At 36.1% G+C, this 26743-nt stretch overlaps 1 pseudogene; it reads right to left on the bottom strand.

Moving 5' to 3' along the window:
• LOC101334140 (tyrosine--tRNA ligase, mitochondrial pseudogene) overlaps window positions 1-26743 on the bottom strand; it is a 307010-nt pseudogene that overhangs the window by 20413 nt on the left and 259854 nt on the right.

The raw sequence follows: 26743 nt of genomic DNA, 5'->3' as shown, positions 1-26743 counted from the left end.
CTATATTTCAGTTCTTGTGCCAGTACCCTACTGTCTTGGTTACTGTAGCTTTGCAGTATAGTCAGAAGTCTGGGAGCCTGATTCCTCCAGCTCCGTTTTTCTTTCTCAAGATTGCTTTCACTATTCGGGGTCTTTTGTGTTTCCAAACAAATTGTGAAATTTTGTGTTCTAGTTCTGTGAAACATGCCCTTGGTAGTTTGATAGGGATTGCATTGAATCTGTAGATTGCTTTGAGTAGTATAGTCATTTTCATAATGTTGATTCTTCCAATCCAAGAACATGGTATATCTCTCCATCTGTTTATATCATCTTTAATTTCGTTCATCAGTGGCTTATAGTTTTCTGCATACAGGTCTTTTGTCTCCCTAGGTAGGTTTATTCCTAGCTATTTTATTCTTTTTTTAGCAGTGGTAAATGGGAGTGTTTCCTTAATTTCTCTTTCAGATTTTTCATCATTAGTGTATAGGCCTGCAAGAGATTTCTGTGCATTAATTTTGTATCCTGCTACTTTACCAAATTCATTGATTAGCTCTAGTAGTTTTTTGGTAGCATCTTTAGGATTCTCTATGTATAGTATTATGTCATCTGCAAACAGTGACAGTTTTACTTCTTGTTTTCCAATTTGGATTCCTTTTGTTTCTTTTTCTTCTCTGATTACTGTGGTTAAAACTTCCAAAACTATGTTGTATAAAAGGGGTGAGAGTGGGAAACCTTGTCTCATTCCTGATCTTAGAGGAAATGGTTTCAGTTTCTCACCATTGAGAACGATGTTAGCTGTGGGTTTGTCATATACGGCCTTTATTATGTTGAGGTAAGTTCCCTCTATGCCTACTTTCTGGAGGGTTTTTATCATATATGGGTGTTGAATTTTGTTGTAACTTTTTTTGCATCTGTTGAGATAATCATATGGTTATTATCCTTCAATTTGTTAATATGCTGTATCACATTGATTAATTTGTGTATATTGAAGGATTCTTGCATTCTTGGTATAAACCCCAGTTGATCATGGTGTACGATCCTTTTAATGTGCTCTTGGATTCTGTTTGCTAGTATTATGTTCAGGATTTTCGCATCTATGTTCATCAGAGATATTGGCCTGTAGTTTTCTTTCTTTGTGACATCTTTGTCTGGTTTTGGTTTCAGGGTGATGGTGGCCTCGTAGAATGAGTTTGGGAGTGTTCCTCCCTCTGCTATATTTTGGAAGAGTTCGAGAAGGATAGGTGTTAGCTCTTCTCTAAATGTTCGATAGAATTCACCTGTGAAGCCATCTGGTCCTGAACTTTTGTTTGTTGGACGATTTTTAATCCCATTTTCAATTTCAGTGCATGTGATTCGTTTGTTTATATTTTCTGTTTCTTGCTGGTTCAGACTTGGAAGGTTGTGCTTTTCTAAGAATTTGTCCATTTCTTCCTGATTGTCCATTTTATTGGCATAGAGTTGCTTGTAGTAATCTCTCATGATCCTTTGTATTTCTGCAATGTCAGTTGTTACTTCTCTGTTTTCATTTCTAATTCTATTGATTTGAGTCTTCTCCCTTTTCTTCTTGATGAGTCTGGCTAATGGTTTATCAATTTTGTTTATCTTCTCAAAGAACCAGCTTTTAGTTTTATTGATCTTTGCTATTGTTTAGTTCATTTCTTTTTCATTTATTTCTGATCTGATCTTTATGATTTCTTTCCTTCTGATAACTTTGGGGTTTTTTTGTTATTCTTTCTCTTATTGCTTTAGGTGTAAGGTTAGGTTGTTTATTTGAGATGTTTCCTGTTTCTTGAGGTAGGATTGTATTGCTATGAACTTCCCTCTTAGAACTGCTTTTGCTGCATCCCATAGGTTTTGGGTCATTGTGTTTTCATTGCCAGTTGTTTCTAGGTATTTTTTGATTTCCTCTTTGATTTCTTCAGTGATCTCTTGGTTATTTAGTAATGTATTGTTTAAACTCCGTGTTGTATATTTTACAGATTTTTTTCTTGTAACTGATAGCTAGTCTCATAGCGTTGTGGTCGGAAAAGGTACTCGATGTGATTTCAGTTTTCTTAAATTTACCAAGGCTTGATTTGTGATCCAAGATATGATCTATCCTGGAGAATGTTCCATGAGCACTTGAGAAGAAAGTGTATTCTGTTGTTTTTGGATGGAATGTCCTATAAATATAAATTAAGTCCATCTTGTCTAATGTGTCTCTTAAAGCTTGTGTTTCCTTATTTATTTTCATTTTGGATGACCTGTTCATTGGTGAAAATGGGGTGTTAAAGTCCCCTACAATGAATATGTTATTGTCAATTTCCCCTTTTATCACTGTTAGCATTTGCCTTATGTATTTAGGTGCCCCTATTTTGGGTGCATAAATATTTGCAATTGTTATATCTTCTTCTTGGATTGATCCCTTGATCATTATGTAGTGTCCTACTTTGTCTCTGGTAATAGTCTTTATTTTTAAGTCTATTTTGTCTTATATGAGAATTGCTACTCCAGCTTTCTTTTGATTTCTATTTGCATGGAATATCTTTTTCCATCCCCTCACTTTCAGTCTGTATGTGTCCCTAGGTCTGAAGTGGGTCTCTTGTAGACAGCATATATACGGGTCTTGTTTTGTATCCATTCAGCCAGTCTGTCTTTTGGTTGGAGCATTTAATCCATTTACATTGAAGGTAGTTATCGTTACGTATATTCCTGTTACCATTTTCTTAATGGTTTTGGGTTTGTTATTGTATGTCTTTTCCTTCTCTTGTGTTTCCTGCCTAGAGAAGTTCCTTCAGCATTTGTTGCAGAGCTGGTTTGGTGGTGCTGCATTCTCTTAACTTCTGCTTGTCTGTAAAGGTTTTAATTTCTCCATCAAATGTGAATGAGATCCTTGCTAGGTAGAGTCATCTTTGTTGTAGGTTTTTCCCTTTCATCACTTTAAATATGTCCTGCTACTCCCTTCTGGTGTGCAGAGTTTCTGCTGAAAGATCAGTTGTTAACCTTATGGGGTTTCCCTTGTATGTTAATTGTTGCTTTTCCCTTGCTGCTTTTAATATTTTTTCTTTGTATTTAATTTTTGATAGTTTGATTAATATTTGTCTTGGAGTGTTTCTCCTTGGTTTTATCCTGCCTGGGACTCTCTGTACTTCATGGACTTGATTGACTATTTCCTTTCCCATATTAGGGAAGTTTTCAACTATAATCTCTTCAAATATTTTCTCAGTCCCTTTTCTTCCCCCTCTTCTTCTCTGGGGCCCCTATAATTCAAATTTTGGTGCACTTAATGTTGTCCCAGAGGTCTCTGAGATGGTTCTCAATTATTTTAATTCTTTTTTCTTTATTCTGCTCTGTGGTAGTGATTTCCACTATTTTGTCTTCCAGGTCACTTATCCGATCTTCTGCCTCTGTTATTCTATTGATTCCTTCTAGAGAATTTTTAATTTCATGTATTGTGCTGTTCATCATTGTTTGTTTACTCCTTAGTTCCTCTAGATCCTTGTTAAACGTTTCTTGTATTTTCTCCATTCTATTTCCAAGATTTTGGATCATGTTTACTATCATTACTCTGAATTCTTTTTCAGGTAGACTGCCTATTTCCTCTTCCTTTGTTTGTTCTGGTGGGTTTTTACCTTGCTCCTTCATCTGCTGTGTATTTCTCTGTCTTCTCATTTGCTTAAGTTACTGTGGTTGGGATCTCCGTTTCGCAGGCTGCAGGTTCCTATTTCCCATTGTTTTTGGTGTCTGCCCCCATTGGCTAAGTTTGGTCAGTGGTTTGTGTAGGCTTTCTGGTGGTGGGGCTTGTTGCCCATGTTCTGGTGGATGAGGCTGGATCTTGTCTTTCTGGTGGGCAGGACCACGTCTGGTGGTGTGTTTTGGGGGTGTTTGTGACCTTATGATTTTCGGCAGCCCGTCTGCTAATGGGTGGGTTTGTGTTTCTGTCTTGCTAGTTGTTTGGCATAGGGTGTCCAGCTCTGTAGCTTTCTGGTCCTTGAGTGGAGCTGAGCTTTAGCATTGAGTTGGAGATCTCTGGGAGAGCTTTTGCAGTTTTATATTACATGGGGCCAAGAGGTCTCTGGTGGACCAATGTCCTGAACTTGACTCTCCCACCTCAGAGGCTCAGGCCTGATACCCAGCCAGAGCACCAAGACCCTGTCAGCCACACGGCTCAGAAGAAAAGGGAGAAAAATAAAACGAAAGATAGGGGCTTCCCTGGTGGTGCAGTGGTTGAGAGTCTGCCTGCCGATGCAGGGGACACGGGTTTGTGCCCCGGTCCGGGAAGATGCCGCATGCTGTGGAGCGGCTGGGCCCGTGAGCCGTGGCCGCTGAGCCTGCATGTCCGGAGGCTGTGCTCCACAACGGGAGAGGCCACAGCAGTGAGAGGCCCACGTACCGCAAAAAAAAAGAAAGATAGAAAGGAAGGAAGGTAGGATGGAAGGAAGGAAGGAGATTAAAAAAAAAATAAAGTTATTAAAATAGAAGAAATTATTAAAAATAAAAGAATAAAAAAGAAAAAGAGGAATGAAAGAAGAGAGCCACCAAACCAAAAAACAAAACCACCAATAATAACAAGCGCTAAAAGCTATACTAAAAAAAATGGACAGGCAGAACCCTAGGACAAATGGCAAAAGCAAAGCTATACCAACAAAGTCACACTAAGAAGCCTACACATACACACTCACAAAAAGAGAAAAAAGAAAAAAGTATAGATATATTAAAAAATTTTAAAAAAGAAGAAAGCAACCAAATCAATAAACAAATCTACCAATGAGAATAAGCTGTAAATACTAAACTAAGATAAACATAAAACCAGAAACAAATTAGATGCAGAAAGGAAACTCCAAGTCTACAGCTGCTCCCAAAGTCCACTGCCTCAATTTTCGGATGATTCATTGTCTATTCAGGTATTCCACAGATGCAGGTACATCAAGTTGATTGTGGAGATTTAATCCCCTGCTCCTGAGGCTGCACAGAGAGATTTCCCTTTCTCTTCTTTGTTCTCACAGCTCCCAGGGTTCAGCTTTGGATTTGGCCCCGCTTCTGCGTGTAGGTTGCCTGAGGGTGTCTTTTGGGAGGTCTGAGGTCTTCTGCCAGCATTCAGTAGGTGTTCTGTAGGAGTTGTGCCACATGTAGACTTGATGTATTTGTTGGGAGGAAGGTGATCTCCATGTCTTACTCCTCCACTATCTTGATGGCACCCCCTCAATAATTTAAATTTTAAATGTTTTTCTACTAATTGATTGATGCTTATTTTTTGTGGTTCATTTCCAATGTCAGTTTGTAGACAATCTGTTCATTCATTGGAGTCACTCAGAAATCCAGTCAAATGGAAGCTTCCTCTACATGCCTTCTCTCTCAACTTTGAAAATGTAGTCAACTGGAAGAAGACAAGGTGGCTCCAAGCTGTAGGAGCGGAGATGGGCAGGAGGAGAAATCTTGCTGCCCTTAAGGCTAATTTTAGTACCTACCCTGTAAAGTTGTTATGAGGGCTAAGTAAGGCAGCATAAATAAGGCATAAGGCATTCAGTCACTGTGTCTGGCAAATAGTAAGCACACCGTAAAGATAGGTAACATATTATAATGACCTCCAGGAAAGCCTGCCTCCTCGTTCTTTGTGACCAAAAACATTTTGGGTGAAATGTCCTCTAATTAACTCTCCCATGTCCACTTGAATTAGGTATCGTTCCTTCACATACCTTTCATACCTTTCAAGTCTAAATTAGTCTCATTATTATTGACTTAGGAAACTGCCTCATCCATTATAATTTTAAATTCAGTCAGGGCAGTAATTCATCTGGGTGGTAAAAAATATATGCCAAAGGCATTATGTAAAAAGTGACTGAATAAAAAATAGAATAATGAAAATTTTAGTGATTGTTTCAGAAAATGCTAGTTGTCTTGGATATGCATTCTTGCCGTTGTCTTTCCTAACGATCACAGCCTTGTTTAGAGCAGCAATGTGCTTACCTCCAAGCATATGTTTCCTGGCTTCGGGTTTGTCGTAGTGACACAGTTCTGGCCAGTGAGTTTATTTTTCACAGAAGCCGATCACCTTCATTGTTCTCATGTTTTCCTTACTGCCTTCTGTGCAGACCAAAGATTGCAGCCATGTCATGACTAGGAGAAAGCTGTGGAGATGTGAGTCTCATGTCAAAAATAGTTGACCAGAAAGAAAGACCCTGAAATACTCATGATACTGTAGCATCACATGGCCAGTTCTGGACTGCCAATGCGTGGATTTCTTGGAAGGGAAGGAGGAAACATTTTTTCAGTAAGCCACTATCTATAGGATCCTGAATGCAACCAAGCACAAGCCAACAAACTGGTGAATTAATGACCTCTTCAAAGTATATTTAAAGTCCTTAAGCTATTTTATAGAAAAAGAGATTACTAAGGAAAAATTTTCATTATCATATATATACATATATAATTAACTATGTTATATACACATACTATCTGAAGTACTTTAAAGTTTATGAAGAAGTGTTTATTTTCTGAATTTCTCTGTATTTATACATTCTGGAATAAAAACGAATATACTGCTAGTTATGTGCTTAGTTAGATAAAAGGAAAAAGTTCTGTTCCCTAAGAATGTTTCATTTACTAGAAGAAGCCAAAAAGGTAGTTCTTCAGTCACTTTCACCTTTAGACCTTTTTTTTTTTAACCGAAGTGCATCATTCCTTTTATTTACTTTATACTTTTAGGGAGGGAAGGCTACTTAACATATCAATTATTAAATAGAATTAGTCCATAATACCCTAAAATTATATGCAAGATTTGGTGTGCTTGTTTGTTTTTTTGTGGAGAGTTTCTACAGCTTTTGTTGGCTTTTCAATGCCATGTAAGAATAGCTCCACTTAAAGGAAGAGGTATTACTTTATATATAGTATTACTTCCATTTCTCAGTGTTACTTTCACTTCTCAGATATAAAATGACTAAATAAACTACATCAGGGAACAAAACATAATTTATGTAGTTTTAGAATTTATTCGTTAATCTCCATCTTCTAAAATATTTGTAATAAAATAAGAAGACAGAAAATGGGCAAATGTAGATTCCGATGCAAACTCTTAATTTATACATATATAACATCAAAAAGTTACTTCGCTGATTTTGCTCTCATTCATCTAAATTTAGACAGCAGTAATGAAAGCTGCAATTTTCCTTTGAAAATTGCAAATATGTAGCAATAATTGTATCTGCACCTACTCTTTGCCTATTTTTGCAGCGTTCAAAAATATTCATATGGCTAGACAGCAGGTGTTTGCTATGGCATGTGCTCCATGACTGCCTTCCTGTGCAAAACAAGAACTCAGCAGCATACTAAACCTACACCCAGGTGCACAGGGAGAAGGGCTTCTCCAAAGCTCAGCTCTGTGAAGCAAGCCTCATTCATATGAATCCTCAGCTCTGCCGGAAGAGGCTCTAATTCCATGAGTTTGATAGACTGGTAATGCTATAATATATCTTGTTTCTTTCAAGATGATAACAATTACAATAAATATACATTGCTTATTTTACTGTAAGATTTTCTTTTTCATTTCAGTTGTGAAATAGGCTCTGTTTCTGTGGTCTCCTGGGGAAGACTCAGGAGTATGTCAGTCAATAGTGCCATAAAGTCATGCAGAAGTTGCAGCAACATCCTTCACTAGACCGCAAGATCCTGGAAGACAAAGCCCGTAACTCACTGAGATTGGCTGTCCATTTGGTGTGTTGTACTAAACACAGCAATATAATATACTGAGAAACTGTTTGTGACATTAAATATTAAATCAGTGGGAGCATGAGAAGACTAGAGATGGTGAACACTAGGATTCCACGTACCGGGACAACATAACATGGCAGAAAAGCAGTCAGATAATTTGCTCTTGGAGCAAGTAACAGAGAATCATATTTAAAACAGCTTTAAAAATATGAAAATTAAATAATTTACATGAGAGGATATACAGCTGTAAATGGGAGATCAGCTTTCACTGATCCACTGGCTTAATGAAGTCATCAGGGATCCAAACTCCTTAGGTCATTTTGCTGTGCATCCACAAGGTTGGCTTCATCTTAACCTAATTCCCAGGCTTGTTGTGGGATGACCCACAGAAGCAGCCAGGAACGGACACCCTCTTGTCTGTGGACACAAGGAGAGATAAAGAGGCCCTCTCGTAGGAATCAAGAAAACCTTTCCCAAAATAGTCAGAACATTTCTAGGTATTTCTTTGACGAAACTGGGTCACAGTTTTTTCCCTAATAAAACCTAAACAAGGGGAATTAGCTTTGAGTTTTTGTTACTTTGTTTGTTGCTTCTCCAGTGACATCCACCCCTCCCATCTCTGAAATAGATTAGGGAGGTACTTGAGCTGCTGCCGAGGTGGAATTGGAAGGATGGGGTGTAGATACATGGATAGAAACATGATTTGGGGAAAAATAGTTTTCAAAATAGTAGGCAAAAGAAAGGATATGCAGAGTGGAAAGAACTTTTTTCTTAATGAAGTATTGGATTAAAGAAAGCAAAATGATGCGGGTAGGAAAGAAAACTCACAACTAGCAGACGACCTTGCCAAAGCAAAACTGTAAATTTTATAGTTAACCTGACCCAAACAGTTTGTCTAAAAACGGCAAAAAATCAACAAAGACGTCTGTCTTCATGTAAAGCCCTAGAAAGAAAAGAGCTCTTGCTGAATGGATTATGCACCAGCAGTTACTCTACCCACGTGGAGGAGTAAGTCAATGTTAATTCATCCAGGACAGTCCTACCCGCCTATTTGGTGTCATGCACTTTCAAAACCTGGTCTTGTGTTCTACCAGTGCAAAGACAGAAAATCAACACAATGTTCATTCCACCCCAGATTCAAATGGTAAGGAAGGGAACCTAGTGCATTAGGATCCAACTGAAAAATCTGGGATTTGAGACTTCTCATTGGCCAAGCAGAGCTCACCCTGCCTAATCTGGCATGTGGCGCCTTGCTTGTAGATGCTTCTGTGCTCAGTCCACTTCTGTTTACGTCACTCCAGCAGCATATTTGGTGAATTCATTTTTTTGTCTTTTGTTTTTGTGTCTTCATTTAATCACAGCTGTGCACTCCACCGTATATCCAAAATATAGCAAGCGGTATTTTATAATTTTGACTCATTATGTTTTGATGATGAAACCTAATTTTTAGAGATGCATCTTAAGGAAACAGGCTTTTTAAATATCAGCTTCAGAACATGCCCCAAACTCTTCCCCCAAAGCATTCACTAGTTTATAACCCAGTTATATCTAAGCAACACTTTTTGCACTCTTACCCACTATCAAATAGATAGGTGTTATAAATTTTATAGTAGTGCTCCTAAACCTGACATTGCAATATGTGAGGCACCCTCATAGTTCTCTACTTTATATATTATTTTTATGGTGAGAATTAAAACTTTTATGAGGCTGTAATTTTTGACATTACCATTGCTTCCTGGGAACTCAGTGTTATCCTATTCTACAAAGAGGTAAACAGGGGAAAGAACACATTTCCAAGGTCAAGTGAATCTTTCAAATCTGGAAGTGATAGACTCTAAGCAAAAAATATCTATGCATTTAGCCGAAAATATTTACTACATTAAAAAGAGAAACACATGCCTAATTTTCGATAACACGATGTACTTTTACTTACAAAAAGTTCTGGAAATTAAAATGCTGATGTTTGAAATACCATAACATGTTTGATAATTGTAAATAAAACCAAAATATTTTAACATAATATCAGTTATATAAACCTTATAAAAGCAAATGACTTAAGGGGATCATTAAACCCTTAAAATAAAATAATACATATCAAGAAAAAGTAGCATTATTTTATATAAGAGATATGTAGTGTTCTTGAATATGAACTTCGAGTAATTTAAAAAGGGATGTACAGGATGCCTGCCCTGTAGGAATTTGAAACTCAGTAATAGAAAACATGATGGAATTCAACTTGAAGGAATTCTGGCAATTTCAAATAAATATGGATTATGAAATATATTGATGAACAATATGGTAAGGAAATATTTAAAGGTACCTTTATTATGTATTATTGACTCTGACCTAATTCACTAGGAAGTTACTTAAGATTCATCTCATGAAACATTGTGGTATAAAGCGGATAAAGTAGACTGTAGTCAGTTCTTCTATTTCCTAGTATAGTGTTCAAGAACAAATTTTTCATCTTTCTCATTTTAAAACAGTTACATTTAAATGCTTACCTCACAGCATTATATTGAATATTGGATTAGATAATATTTTACCAATATTTTTGGAAATAAAATTCACATGACTTAAAATTTAGCAGTTTAATCATTTTAACGTATACAATCCAGTGGTTTTTAGTCTATTTACAATGTTGTGCAATCATCACCATTCTCTAATTCCAGAACATATCCATAGCCTCCCCCTAAAAAAACCCTGCACTTCCAAATTCCTCCCACCCCCATCCCCAGGCAACTGCTAATCTGGTCTCTATGGATTTTTGTATTCTGGAGATTTCAAATAATGGAATTACAATATGTAGCCTTTGGGGTCTGGCTTCTTTCATTTAGCATAATGTATTCAAAGGTCAGCTCTGTTTTAGCATCCATCAGTACTTCCTTTACACGGCTGAATAATATTTCATTCAGTATCCAACATTTGGTTTATGCATTCAGCAGTAGATGGACATACAGGTTGTTTCACCTTTTTAGTTATTATGAATAATGCCACTATGAACATTCCTGGACAAGTTTCTGTGAGAATACATGTGGAGTAGATAGTATTTAAAGCCTAATACTATCTAGTTGTACCTAATCAGAATTAATTTCTCTTTTTTAGCCCTAGGAAACCTCCACAGTGAGCTACATAACACTCAATTCCTGTGTAACAAATGTCAGAAGCTGCCATCCCCCTCCCATTCACCACCTTCTCTGCCTAGAAGACAAAGCAAGTCAACCTGTATGTTTCCATACGTCAGAACCTCTGAGCTCTGAAAGCACTCATATGTAAAGGCAGTTGTAATTGCTTTTCTGAATTTTACTTTCCTCTAAATTTCTGATTATTTCCTTAAGAATGATGACTTTAAATGTGTGTATAGTGTAGAATTTAGTAAAGAGCTCTTCTAAGTTTTGTGCAGGAAGACAAAGGAGAGGCCAGCTCGCAGCAGCAGCAGTTTCCTTAGAAGTAAACTGTACTTAGTGGAATGACACCTCCTGAGAAGCACAGGCGCCAGAGGAGGCGGTGTTCTGAAGCAGATGAAGAGGCTCACGCTGAGATTCACCTACAATGTCTTCCAGCTTTCCTTCTTTCTCCTGCACACACAGTTCTGTCCATACTCTAGGAAACAAGGGTAAATACATCTCCTACAGCACAAAAAGGTATCAAAAGTATTTCTTGAGGGGATGCTTTTGGTCCTGTCCTCACACACTGTCTACTCCATACTAATTTTTTTTCCTCAGGCCAATATCTAGGGCATTTTCAGAACTATTCTTGCCCTTAAATACTGAAATACACTGGATGATTTATTTTAGTTTCCGTACCTCTGCTTGTGTCCTCTTTCTATTTATATGTTCCTTTCTATTTATATGTATCTGTACACAACCAAGGACACTTTTTTTTTTTTTTTTTTTTGCGGTACGCGGGCCTCTCACTGTTGTGGCCTCTCCCGTTGCGGAGCACAGGCTCCGGACGCGCAGCCTCAGCGGCCATGGCTCACGGGCCCAGCCGCTCCGTGGCATGTGGGATCCTCCCGGACCGGGGCAGGAACCCGTGTCCCCTGCATCGGCAGGCGGACTCTCAACCACTGCGCCACCAGGGAAGTCCAAGGACCCTTTTTTGACTGTTTATTACACTTGAATTTGGGCTTTAGTCGCAAGTAACATCTTCTTTTTGAGAAAAATGTATGTAAGACTTTTATCCAATGGTCTAAATATATTTACAAGGAAACTGAAAGCAGAATCATGTTTCCTCTGCCACTGACTCTAAAATAAGTAATAAATTAACCTCCCTTCTGTTCATACCTTTGACATCTTGCATTAAACCAGTGTCACCCGTGGAAATTTCAATGTAGCTGTAAAAATGATTCTTGTGAGCTGAGTATTTGTGAACTTCACCTAGGAATAATACCCTGTTTTGTCAGTTTCAGTTACATGCATTGTTGATGTCCTTAGGCTCTAGACACCTTTCTCTTTAGACATGAGGTTATCACGCCCTCTGCATTACTTGCTACCCAGATGCCACCCTACATTTGACTCAGGATCCTGGAGCTCCAGTTCTAGGTATTTTCACCATAAGCTTCTTTTTTGTAGACATCTTTGCTGAAAGAAAGAACTTTTGTCACATACATTTTTGCCATATAACTAATTGGCCATAAGGCAATTTTGCCATAAAAGATAAAATAATGAAAAATAAAAGAGGGGCATTAAAAAGAACATAATGAAATATGAGAAGTGTGTAATAATTAAAGGCTTCATGGTGAAATACAAAATACGTAAATACATTTAAAACGTGTGTAGATTCGTGGCAATACTGGGCAAATAACTGATTTTATTTTGTGGGTTGTACTTAAGTCCTTGTCTTCCAAGTCTCTCCTTCGTAGTATTATATACTTATTTTTGTTTGCTTGTTGGTGTGTCTCCTCATCGGGCATCTCACATTTTTGTTGCTAAAATTTCTTCCTCCATTAGGAAAGGTATCAGTTTCCAAACACTGGAATGCCTGTTTGTAACTGAGCTTCGTACTGAGGTGGGAAAGCTTCTACACTTCTGTCTGTTGTTCGCATATTGTCACATATTCCTTGACAGATGTTCCAAAGTTCTGTGGAAACTGTGGGTTCAACTCTGCTCAAGGCCCTCAGCCGCCTTCTCCTCCGATATAGTGTGTTTCAAAATAAGAAACCAACTCCTGGGGCAAATCATAATCACTGTCAGCTCCATGAAGTCAGTAATGTTGCTAGCTGGAAAAAATGTTAACGCATTTCAACCAGTTGAAACCAAACTTTCAAACCCAAACCTGTCAACCAGTTATTTTCTTATTCATGACAAAATTGTCTTATGGCCAATTATGCAGTTATGTGGCGAAAATTCTTGTAACAAAGATACTTGCAGTGAAAATTCTGGACACTCATGGTCGCTCCACCCCCTAACATGTCTGGCTTAATTGCCTATAGTTTTCTATTACCAACGCTGCTCTCTTCTTGCACAGGTATCAACAAATTTGGGTTTTTTGAATGTGATTTAAGAAATAGGAAATATGCAATAGTTACATGAAAAATATTTCCAATGAAATCTCTTATTTTTATAGCCCTCCCCCATTTTAATTTGAGAAACAGGTGGCCTATATTTTACTTGGTTTGTTTTTAGTCTGTTTGGTCTCTTGCTTCAGCACAATATACATAATCAAGATATATTCAATGCACTTCTTAGTTCTTTATCAATATTGTTTTGTGTAGAAACTGTAAAATATTTGCATGTAAGTTATTCCTTGTCTGCATGAAGCATGGATTTTCAGATAAAATGCAATGAGCAATAAAGTCAAAAACATTTTATATACATTTACATAAAATCACACTCATAGGAAAATATATATGTTTAATTGTGTGCATCAGAGCAGAATATACTGATGTAAAATGTTTTACCAGGCTGCTCTGTACTCAAAACTTATGGAAAATGCTAACATTTCTTAAATTCCCATAATTTTTGAGGGAAGTCACACACTAACTGTTTCGGCAATAAGAGATATTAGTTTGTTCATTTTTACTTGATTCATTCATTCAACAAACATCACCTACTTTATTCAGTGATTCTGACAAAACTGGGGATAAGGTGGGATATGATGACATAAGATAAAGACTCCTATCTCAAGAATCTTAAAATCTGGTGGATAAAAAAAGAAAAACAATATAGTGCAAAATTATAATTCACTGTGGTGTCATAAGAGATTTGTACATAACGACATGGAATCTTACAGTGGAATAATGAGTATGAGTTACTCAGCTTCAAGCTGGAGCATAACAGGAGGGAAGGTTTCCAAAATTGGTGACGCTTGGACTGAATGGCCCTCGAAGGACAAATATGAATTGGTCAGGCTACAAAAATTAGCCAAATGAGTGCACATAATGAGAGGGAAGAGGTCACAGTGGATGCTTAGGGACACTGACATTTAAAAAGAAAGATCTGATGAAAGTAATGAAAACAAGAAGAATATAGTGTTATCCAAGCAGAGTGAGAAGAATTTCAAAAAGGGAGAAGTGGTTAGAGAGGTCAAATGATGCTGAGAGTTCAAATAAAATAACTGAAAAGTGTCCAGTGATCAATTTGAATGCCATTAGAGATCTTTCAGTACAGCGGTTGCTGTATAATCAAACTGAGGTGGTTTGTAAGGAACTGAGGTTATAAAAGCATAAATGAGACCCTGGAGCAGCATTCCTTGATACGAAGAAGAATACAAGTATTCCAAACTAGTTCAAAATCTCTCTTCCTCCCAGGCTCTGCTGAGTGCTCTAGTTTTCCATTTCGAAGCTGATAAAATGGATGTTGCTATCACACGCATCCAGAGAGAACACCGGCCTGAACACATCCTACTCCACGGAGGTAACATGTTTAGAAAAGGAATTTCTATGAAAACTAGTATAGTATTTGGAAAAAGGCAGAGAAGACCAAAAGAAAGCTTATTCTACTTGAATTTCTGGGTTCTCTGAAACATAATTCCAATTAAGTGTATTTTGTGCCACCCTATTTTTATGGTAAAATTTTTTTCCTTTTGTGGTTATTCTCAGTCTATTCTAGACCTCTGGGTACTTTCCGTATCTCAACTTGTATTAGTTAAGCTTACTCACATACTTAAATCAGGCTGATACAATTACTTTTGTAAACCAAGTTCTTTTCCCCTTAACTTTGACTGCTTTCTTAATGTCGACCTTAGTTTCTGTCCTCGTCAAGAGAAAGGCAACAACTTCATTTCTTGGTCTGGATTCCTCCAAGACAAAGTCTTTGGGTCCCACAAACAAATTTATAGGAAGAAACTTTTTCTTCTTCATTGCTTCCCACCCAAGTGAAATATCCCTCTCTGTTTTCCAGCTCTACATTGATACTCCCTAGTCAGTGCAGGAATCTCAAGGCGAGGTCTCCTAAGAACAAAAGAGTTTATATTTTGGGAAAAAACCCAAAAAGCAATGTAGCCACTTGCACATAATTAATCCCTGCCACTAGAAAAATTGCGGACCGTGGAATGTTAGGCTATTTTCATTTGTGTTGTTGTTTAAAATATTTATGGCATGTTAAATAGGAGAGTTTAAAAACCATCTTTAATTTTGGTATGGGCACGGTACCTAGATCTACCAGTCATTAAAATCTTCTGGTGGATAAGTAAAACTTATAGGTAAAATTGCTCATCATCACCTCCATTATTGTCAGCCAATGTTGGCTTATTTTAAGTTCTTCTTTATGACCATAAGCGTCTTTACTACAAAGACAGGTCCTTATCAGCTTTATGCACCAAGTGCCTAGTTCAGTACCTGGCATAGAGTAGACATTCAATAAATGTTCGAATAAATTAATACATAAGCTAAGGAAGTTTTGCCAATAATTTTTTGAACTAATAATAAGTTTTAGAAGCCTGAAGAGTATGATTCTACCCACAAGTTGCTTTAATCATGAGTCAGGGCATTCATTTTTGAAACATATAAAAACATTGATACTGATACGTTCTTCCCATGATATAGACAACTGTTTAGCATTGAAGGTCAAATTCTTAACCATGTCTGATGAAGGTGAAACAGTGGTTTGCAAGGATTTGATTTCCATTTTCAGTTTGGTCTGCATATTTCCTTGAGTCAAGATTACAAAAAGTTTCACTCATCCCCAAACTCAAACTGGAACTGTATAAGCTGTTAATGCTTCATTTAAGTTTATGGGTTCAATGTCTGTGCCGTTGCTTGAATGTCGACTTGCCCTTAGAATTTTTTTTTCCTGCATCAGTGTTGTCTCTCTTGACTGTCACTGAGGACTGCATCTGTTTAACTTTCTGTTCAGCAGAGATCACTTCTGTTCTGAGCTGTAGCCTAAAGCCAGAGTCTGATTCTTGGAGCAAATAGTTAGCTTTGCTTTTCTTCAATCAGCTCAAAGGTGTGTGGTCTTGCACTTGCCAGTGAGGGTGCAGAGTGGAAAGAAAAAGCTCCTGCCCTTATGAGGGCTCTCTGGCTCCTTTGAAGATTAGGGCTGAGCTGCAGTTTCTTTGAAATCATGTAGTTCTTCTTTAGTGTCAGGTTGTCAAGGGAAAATCATGTAAGGGATAGCACAAGTAAGGCATTTAGCAATTTTTCATGGTTTTGAAAGTTATGTTAACCTCCTTAAAAATGAATTCCTTTGTTCATTCTAACTGATCAATTCCTGTCATTTTCATAGGACCCTCTGCTTGCCTGTGATTAGGAGGAAGCCAGGACATTCTGGACAAACCCATGTCTTCTTAAGGATTGAGAGCCCAATCAATATCAAAACAAAACAAAAAAATTGCGTCTCATTCAGATTTTTAAATTTTCTAGCCAATTTATGAAAATTAGAACAATAAAAAACTAAAAAAGACCAAAACACAACACAAATATATTTCTAATATTTTCTGTGGTGATGCACAGAATACTGAAGACAGATCTAGTTTTGATGACACCATATTTGACGATATGCCTGGATAAATCCCCCACCAAACACTGGCACGTATTGAGACACTGGGTGTGCTTGCTCTTCTTCCATTAGACGCGAATGATTCCACACAGAGCCTTTAGAGCAGTGCTTTCTGCTTTAATGCACATCTGCAAACACATTCTCTTCCATCATCACATCCTCCAACTGTCCTTATTTGATTTGCCTTGTATGCTTTCACCAAACGCCTCATGTATATGAAGGTACTTAATCAATGTTTCAGCATGATAATGATTTATGGTGTTTATTATTTTTTTCAGGCCTTAATGACCACTGGCAGGTGAAACCGAATCAATAAGTTCTTAGCATGTGTGGAAACAGAAGGTATTTGTCTGCTAATCAGTGTGGTTTTGAGGTGCTTTATATTTCAGTAAGCCACATGATAACAAAGGTTACTGCTACTTTGGGTTGATTTATGTTATGTCAAAAAAAATGCTAATTCTAAAAAGTCTCTCTGATGTCCTAAAGGCCATTATCTGTAAGGTTTGAGAAGTTTGAATAGCATATTTCCCTCTTCTTTCCTCTGTAAGCTGTTCATTTTAGATTTGCTCTGTGACTGCTCTAGATCACACCCGGGCCACTAGTGGCGACAGCTCTTTTCACTATGTCAGCTGTCCCTGTTAACATTCCATTATAGCAAAGCAGTCAGGAGTTCAACTAGGTAGGACACCAATCCAACAAGAAACTGGCTCTGTGTTAAAGGTGAGAACCACTCTTCAGTGAAATTGGTTTTCATAGAGCAAGATGTTTAGAAAGATACAAATTTTGATAGCAATTGTTTCTTATTCTGTGTTATTATATAGAAAGTATTTTTCCAGGTGATTAAAATTTCTTCAACAGGTATAAAACATTTTGTGCTTGCCAGTTAGAATTTCATACATCCACATGCCCTTGGAAGACATCAACTAAGGGCTTTATTTTTCAGAATGGTTACTTCTTCAGTGTATACATATTTGTCATCTGTAATTATATGTGAATGCAAGAGACAGCAACTGCATATAATTATACCTATAATTGACCAATTATGGGTCAATTAGCCAACCTTGTGTGGAATTTAAATTTATAAGGCAAAGTATTATACTTTCTAAAATGATATACTTTTTAAAATTTAATTAGATAATTTAGATGATAATTTAAAATACTACAATTAGTTGATATATTTTTATTTAACAAAAGTATTTATCAATTTATTGAAGTTATGTATCAAGGTCATTTTAGAAGAAACAATATTACGTAGCCCTAGAGGACTGAAACAAAATGAGTAATTGTTGTGTTTAAAATTAGAATTTGAAAGTCTTTAAGAATGAAATCAAATATAGTAAATATGGCAAAATGGAAACGAAAAATATACTTTTATTCTACTTATGTTTCTCTGTGTATGAATATATACACATAAAGAAACTGATCAGTGCTAAATATTTAATAAACATAATCTAGAAAACTAAAAATATGTCTATGTATTTCTATTTCTTTTCTCTGACCAAATAAGGCCTATATAGTGGCTTTGGATGCTTTTCCAATATAAAATTTTCTTTTAAGATCATTCAAGAAGAGGGACAGGGTAGATTTATTTCATAGGACAGGCTTGTCTCTTTTGGAAGGATGTATTAAGTGGTTCTGCGAGTCTTACACTGATCATGGCCGCCACTTCTTCTCTATAACTTAACTTGCATGTGAGTTTCATGTGTCATAATACTTACTGTTATCAATGTTGATTTTATTAGTGGTATAAGGTTGTCTTTTATTGTCTAGAATTGTGTGTAATTGAGGTAAAATTATATGAATTTGTTTTGTGTAAATAGTCAATATTATCAAAGACTCAGTAGATTTACCATCTGCATTTTTAAGAGTTAATATTTTAGAGGACTCACTTTTCCTATAAACATTACCGCCTATTAGCATTTAAGTTGCCTGACAATATTATCAGTAAGGTGAATCAGAATCTTTTGTTTTCTTGGAAATTCTCTCCATTGATAGGCATTCATTTTGAAAAAATATATTTTGATGTTAAAAAGCTAAGCATATTCTCAATGGGTATACCTAATATAATATGAACAATGAAAATCATCTGTTTTTCTTTGTCTCAATGTCTTTATTATCTATATTATACAGTATCAGTGAGCAAGTTAGTAAATACTATGAACAATATACACATATGAAAAAGTCCAGCCCACGTATACATAGAAGTCTGACTTCAAAAGCAAAATTTTCACCTATGAATAATAAAACTTTTGATTTAGAGTTATAGAAGAGAGCATAATACAACAGGCCAAACTCTTGCTGAATTTTCACATTAATGAAATGTTAAAGGTGAGATTTAAGATATCAGTAGTTGCCATTGAACTTATTTGTGAAAATGATTTTTTGTCACAGTGTTTACTTTTCATTTTTATTGTTTTGTATACTACTCAGAGCAGTCCAATTTAAAGTCACAGATGCCACAGGTCAATGTGGTGCTGGCATTCTCACAATGGCCTTGCATGTCTGTATCTAGCTAGGTCAGCAAGAGCCCCGTTGCATGTCTGTATCTAGCTAGGTCAGCAAGAGCCCCTTTGATCATTGAGAGCCATCTGTAGGGAATGACACATTGACTGGAAGAACAATATCATCTGCTTACACACAGGAATCTATTTCCTGGATCAAGTTCATTGTCTCTAGTCCCAGATAGGTCAGCATGTGATCTGACCTTCGCCAAGATCACACCAGTCTCGGCCCCTCACAGGTACAACTAAAGGTTTAGATAGATAGCTATTAAGTTCTCTCTCAGTAAACAGGCTCAGGTGTCTCTGTGCTGGAGAAACTAGAAATGGATAGTAAGTCAGCAAGCAGGTGGGGAAGGTTGATGGGGTCTGGGTCAGGACTTATCACCACCCTTGAATGTGCACACAAATAACCTGGGAAATGGTTAAAATGCAGATTGTGATTTAGTAGGTCTGGGCTGGGACCTGGGATTCTGCACTAACAAGCTCCCAGGTGATGCTGCTGGTGTTGCTTCAAGGGTCAAACTGAGTAACACAAGACATGGCTGGCATGGATGACAGTGACCAGACACAGTTAATCTCCTAAAGGTAACTCATGATCCAGCAAATAAAAATGATCCTTATATTAAGAACGTAAAGTATTCATTTACCTCTCCTGATGTGCATACTCTTTCAGCTGAGTAATATCTCTTCTATAATGTTGACATCTATCTAAGAGTCTCTAGGTGCTTTCTTCTTAGACAAATGGTTATTATTGCTGGAGTTATGCACTTTTTATTTATGTTTACCTTTCCTTATTCTGTAAGTGTAGACAACTTAAAAGGAATAAAGGTAACTGTAAGTAAAACAGAAAATTAGGATATTAAATCTAGAGGTTGGCAATAAAAAGAGATTTGCTATTTATTTTATTTAATTTTCTAGGCCATATGTTAATAAATAGATTTTTCATCCTTACCATCTCACACATACTTTAGACAGAATGATAATATGGCACTTAATCTATTTCTAGGTGTTATTAGAAATGAAAGTGCATAACATAATGCAGTTACATGTCACCTCAATACGGTGGTGAGACAGAGAGACACAGCCTAGTGTATCGCATCACGCTCTGTATTAAAATGGCTGGGAAAAATCACTTAATATCTCCAGGCCTCAATTTCTTTTCTGCAAAATTGGTACTTGGTCTAACAAGTTACAACATCCCTTTTAGCCCTACGATTTTATATTATAGTTTTTTTCAAGTATCCATTTTTGAAAACGACCTATGCTAAATATTTCACTTACAGGAAGTTATTCTTGGCACTGATAGTTGAATGCACCTTTTGAGACATAGTAGCTATTTTAAAATGCTCTCTACTCCTTGCTTCATCATTATTCATAGCCCCTCTGTAGTTGGAGGGTCAAAGATAATGTCTAAAGCTGTTATTTTCCCTTAACCTGAGAGGAAATATGCCATATTCTCATTTAACATGGAGTAAATGGTTATAAAATAAAAGGTCATAATGCCAGTTTCAAGGACAGATCCCCTACTTTCATTTTCCTTTGAAAGTTAGCGCTGTCATATTTGTCACAAATACCCTTTGCTTTATTTTCTTGTGTTATTTTCCTCAAATACGTTCTCTGTCACACCGTTTCTTTGAATGTATTGTCATAACAGTTATGAACAGATGAATCAAAATACATAAGATAAATTCCATATATGTTTACATATTAATCACTTTGAAATTACTCAAGAAGGAAGTAAAGATGAAAAAGCAGTGGGAGTTTTTTCTTTCTACAGTGTTTTAACATTAAAAGTATGGGATGCTATATGAAATATGTATCTAATATTAGCCCAGTAGTGCTATGCAAAATAAAATGGTAAACAGAGAATCTAGATAATCTAAAAGCCACTATAATAGAAAATTAAATCAATATTTTAAAGTGTCCCTTAGAATGAAAATAATAATCTGTAAAATCACAATCTACATTATGTTTAGTGTAATATTACATTCATAAGTGTAAATTAACCACACAGAGGGGCCTCAGAAAACATGGCCATAGCTAGACGAGCCCTATCGTCCATGAGCAGCAAAATTCATCTCTGTTTTACTTCATCCAGGTAGAAACATTTTATCATGATCCCAAGAATAGAAAAACTCTTTGATATTCATCTAATTTTGCCTGTTGTTTTCAACTATGAATGAAATTTTGAATATTTATTTGAACAACTGAAAATGCATGGTATTTCTGTTTTTGAAGAGCCCCCAAAAGTTCATTCTAAAACTACACTGAATAATATGTATTATCATTTTATCATATTCATTCAGAGTTACGTTCAAAAATTATTTTTAAACTATTAATTTTCTACAAGGGTCAGGATTAATAATTCATGTAGTTTTTCAACTTTGTGATTTTCATGTGGTTTTACTTGTACTTATATAACTATTATGTTTCTTTTCCATTGTAAAGTTTCTATATTGTGGAATGGAAAAATAGTTAAAAATTAAAATAATACATATGTCAACAACAACATTTTACTTAAACAAAATGTATTATTTATTCCTTTGGTAAATCATTAAACCATATATATAAAATGAACGAAACAAATAATCTTTAATTCATAGTCTACCTTGTTCTTTAGGATATTTTCTTCCCTACCACTCAGGTGCCATGTTTTTGTTAAGAGTTATCAGTGATGAGATGTCAAGTGACAACACTTGACTTATTGTGGAATCCAGAGGAAAAAAATTGCTTCTTCAATTTTGAGGAGGTTATGGTTAAAAGTTGCTGCTAAAAGACAACTGAAGTAACAGTGAGCAACATGTGTTGATGATTGTATTATTATCTGATTTCTCTACAATGAACTTATCCCAAGATCATCAACATGGGGATGTCATATATAATTATGGGAATTTTGGCCTCTAAGATATTTAGCTTATAACCTCAAATATGTTACCCAAAATCCATTTGACTCAGCAGTATATTAAAGAAAGAAAATACTCTCATTCATTTCTCAGATACCAAGTGCTACATACCAAGAAAACACAGATGAATAATATAGTGTTTATTCTAAAGGCATACAGTCTGGTGGGAGACTGAGCCTATCAAACACTCTTATTCTGTGTAATAAGCTTGTCCAAGAGTAGAGGGAATTACACAGACCCTTGAGGAATGGGGCAGGCGGGCAGTCAAGAGTGTGACACCTAAATATTTTGGTAAAGAGGAGTTAAATGGAGCAGAGCAATGCTTCCACCATAAACAACTAGAAAATTTGGATAAAATAGAAAGATCATGTCCAAGGTATCAGAGAAGTACTGAAACCAGGATAATTAGAGATGGCAATATTCCAGAGAGAAAAGACCTTCTGAAAACTGAGCTTTCACAGAAGTGTTTTCCCTGAGGGGGTTTGCTGATAGGCTGAAAATGTTAGCTGTGCCCCCAGAGTGGTCTGCTGCTGAGAGGAGAAAAATTAACAGAGCTTTTGGTGGTCCCATGGGACTGGGAAGAGGAAATGGAAACATGATGGCTCCTAAATATATAGAGTCCCTCTCTAAAGTTGCATGGAGGATGAGGAGGCTGAAAAGGCTCAACAGAAAGCCTCTGTAAAGCAGAACAGAGCAAGTCTAGCCTTGTTGAGGAGATAATGGCTTGCTCGGTTCAACATCCAGTAAACCGTCTTGGAGACAACGCCAAGTGCTCACCTGAAAACACCAAGAGGACTGGGGCCAATGGGAGGGCAAACCAGAGGTAAAACTATACATTGCCCAAACTGCAAGCCAGCAGTCCATAAAATCCAAAACCAAGGGAACAAAAGAGATGATTGAAACAGAGCCAGAGACAGTACTACAGATAGTTAGTTAGCAGAAGAAAACATTAAAAGAACTAGGATCAAACTGTTAAAACAAATGAAGAGGTTGAGAAGGTAAAGTCGTGATGAATTATACCAGAATACGGAAATACATAAAAGGAATATAATGAAAATCTAGAGCTGAAAAAATAAAAGTTTTAAAATTAAGAAAGACGGATTTAGCAACGGATTAGACACAGCAGAACACAGGATTAGTGGTCTGAATACATGTCATTAGAAGATAAACACACTGAAGAAAAGAAAGTAAAGAGGATGGAAAATACAGAAAAGAGAAATGTCAGACACAGAGGAAATTGTAGCATACCTACAATTTCTGTTCCAGGTGGAAATTTGCAATAGAAAGGGGAAGAAAATGATATTTAAAGAGATAATGGCAGAGAAATTCCAAAAAATAAGAAAGATATTGTGAAAGGGGTCTCCAGAGTTGGTCTCCAAAAGAACTATACATCATTATATTCATGCCCTGTGTTGCCCTCCTTTATTAAATATGGACCAGAACTGTACCTTTCCTTAAGCAAGAGAATGTGACAATAGGGTCACTGTGCCAGCATCAGGCTTGAGCCTTAAAATGGTGTCTTCTTCTTTTGAGTTCTTAGGATCCCTGACCCACCACATAGGAATTCCAGCTACCCTGCTGGAAAGAGGCCCTGAAGGCCAGGACACCATAGGCAAATGATGGTTTTACAGAGAAGCGCCAAGTCACCTCATATATGAGGGAAGAAATCATTTTGGACAGTCCAACTGGACTGGAGTATTCTAGCATCCAAATGACTCCATACCCAGCCACCATCTGAAGATAATGACATAATAAGAAAATCCGGGCAAGACTCACTAAAGAAATCCCCAGCTGTAATCAATCAACCCACACAGCCATGAGCTAATGTGGTCATTAATTTAAGCCACTACATTTTAGAGTGGTTTGGGAAGTAGCAACAGACAGAACAAATATCAACCTATAGATCAAGAAGCTGATTGAGCCCAAAACAGCACAAAGAAAGTCACATTTGGGACTGTCTTAGTAAAACTGCTTAAAAACAAAGGAAAGGAGTTAAAATCGTCATCCAGAGAGGGGGCTCAAATTAGTTACGAGAAGCAACACAGTATCAAAAAATAATAATAAAAACAAAACCTAGAAGCCAGAAGTCAATACGTTATCATTTTTAAAGTGCTGAAGAAAATAATCTCTAACCTAAATTTATATACAGTTGACTCTTGAACAATGCGGGGGTTAGGCGTCCTGACCCCCTACACACACAAAAATCCACACATAATTTTACAGTCAGATCTCCACACCTGTGGTTCCACATCTATGGATTCAACTGACTGTGGTTCATGTAGTACTGTAGCATGTATTTCTTGAAAAAAATCCAGGTATAAGTGAACCCATACCATTCAAACTCATGTTGTTCAAGGGTCAACTGTACTCAACGAACATATACTTCAAAAATAAAAGTAAAATAAAAAGTTTACAGAGAAATTCAAAGAGAATTTCTAGCCAGCATACCTGAATTACAAGAAAGTGAATATTGTGTGTTTAAAACAACAATAATGCTCTTCTATGAAGACCCAAATATATGGAGAGCAAAAGTGGCTGAAACAGCATGAATGCAGGAAAGGGAGCAAATGGAGTTAAATGTTTGACAGTTCTTCCTTTACTGGGAAAATTATAAAAGGGATATTATTGTTCAAGGGTAGTTAATCAAGTATTCATAAAGTATTTATATTTTAATCTGCATGAAAAACACTAAGGACTCGTAAAATAATGTGTAATTAATACTAGAGAGAAAATATAGACTATAAAATGTCTAATATGAAAGGAATAGGAAAGGAGAGAAGTAAACATGAACTAGAGGGTCAAAGAGAAAATAAATAGTAGTAATATAAACCTGAATATATCAGGAATTACTTTAAATATAACTAGGCTAAAAATAATCATAAGACTAGCATTGTCAAACTGAATTAAACAACAGCAAAAACAAAATCTATATATGGCTCACAAGAAGCACAGTAAAGTTAAAAACAAAAGCATGAAATAAGATCTGTCATGAAAACAATAACCAAAAGAAAGCTGTTATTGTTGTATTTTTATCAGCCAACTTAGGTGCTAATGAAGAAATATTACTCTGTTTCCTCATAATTTATCTTAAAAATACATAAAGCAAAATTGAGAACTGAATGAAAGACAAATCCATAAATATAGTGGGATTTTAACATTCCCCTCAAAGAGCTGAGAGAAATAGCAGCCACACACATACAAACACACACAAGAAGAACACAGAAGCAATAAACAGCACAGTTAACACACATGAACTAATTGACATATATAGAACACTGCACACAACAAAGCCAGAATATATTTTCTTCTAAGTGCACCTGTAACATTAAAAAATTTGACCATTTATTTGCTAAGCTATAGAGGAAGTCTCAATAAATCTCAAAACATTGATATAGTTCAGAGTACTTTTCCTAGATCCATAATAAAAGATATCTAGGAAATTCCCAATTATTTGGAAAGTACACTGCATACTACTGAATAACTCATGGATAAAAGAAGAAATCACCACAGAAATCAGAATTATAGTGTGGTTATGACATATCAAAGTTCATGAAATTCTAAATTGTTTAGAGAGAAATATAAAGCATGTAATACATATAAACACATATCTGTATATATGAAGACCTGAAAATGCCTGATAAATTTGGAGGCTTTTATAATGATTCATGATTGAATCTTTATCTCAAGAAGCTGGATTTTAAAAAAGCATATCAAGTTAACAGAAATTAGAAAAGAGGAATAAATAAAAAGAACAGATATTAGTGAAATAGAAAACACAAACACAACAGAGAACATTGACCTAGGCCAAACTTGATTGTTTGAAAATATTAATAAAATTGATAACCCCCTAGCAAGACTAATCACTAAAAGAAAGAAAACACACATTACTAATAACAAGAAAAACATCATTACTTAGATACCCTAGTGTGATAAGGCAATAAATAAACAAATAAACCAAATAAATAATCAGATACCAGACAACAATGAGAATAAACTGTACACCAAGATAATAAATTTCACAGGTACACTTTAGAGTAAAAGAAAGCAGACACAGAATGAATACTGTATGATTCATTTATATCAAGTATGAAAGCAGGCAAAACTAATTTATGCTGTCAGAAGGGAATGAATAGTCTTTAACCTCTGGTTTAATTAGCAGGAGGCATCTTTGGTTAGTGTAGTGGGGAGAGAGTTCCTGGGCACTTGTATTTTTTGTGATTTGATCTGAATACTAGGTACATGAATGTGCTCACTCTGTAAAAATTAATTGAGATGTACCCATAATTTTTGCACTTTTTTTGTACGCATGCTAAACTTTAAATATCTACACTAAAAACAATGAAAAGTCTTGAGAAGGCATATATCCTGTAGGTAGATATTAGATACCTAAAAGCATGTCAATGCAAGAAATTTCAGAGTTCTTAAGTATTTAACTTCTTTTTCTCTAGCTAAGGTACATAGGGTATTTCTTTGCAAGATTTCATACTGTGTTTGAGAGAATAACCAATTTTTTTCTTCTGAGAGATGAACTTTTCTCTTTTCCCATTTCAGGATGTTTATTGACTCAGAATCTGTATGTCTACCCGTAGGGATCAAGGATGGGGGGAGCATTACCTGCAGCTCTTTGGGTCGTTGGTTTCTCAAAAATGATTCATGATTGCAATTACGCTAGGAACCTAAAGAAAGATTGAAGAATTTCTCTCAATGATTAATATAAATAAATAAATAGATA

Source organism: Tursiops truncatus, chromosome 13, assembly GCF_011762595.2.
Source record: "Tursiops truncatus isolate mTurTru1 chromosome 13, mTurTru1.mat.Y, whole genome shotgun sequence".
Taxonomy (NCBI): domain Eukaryota; kingdom Metazoa; phylum Chordata; class Mammalia; order Artiodactyla; family Delphinidae; genus Tursiops; species Tursiops truncatus.
Note: the sequence above shows the minus strand (reverse complement) of the source record. Positions and strands in the feature narration are given on the sequence as shown.